Consider the following 261-nt stretch of genomic DNA (forward strand, 5'->3'; position numbering starts at 1 on the left):
ATATAATATAATATAATATAATATAATATAATAATATAATATAATATATTATAATATAATAATAGATGGGGAGCTAGAGTGCTTCTAGTGGTCACTGATAGCAGCTGGATATGTTAGTGACCCTGCAAGTATCATCCAACTCAGTCATAAAAGCGTTAACTGTTTGTATGTGAACAGGATGCTGAGCTGATATTGTAATGAGCTGACCTGCTGATTAGCTATTGGTCCATGAGATGGAGCCGCAGCTTACGTGTTAGTGAG

This window comes from Sphaerodactylus townsendi, linkage group LG03 (assembly GCF_021028975.2).
Source record: "Sphaerodactylus townsendi isolate TG3544 linkage group LG03, MPM_Stown_v2.3, whole genome shotgun sequence".
Taxonomy (NCBI): domain Eukaryota; kingdom Metazoa; phylum Chordata; class Lepidosauria; order Squamata; family Sphaerodactylidae; genus Sphaerodactylus; species Sphaerodactylus townsendi.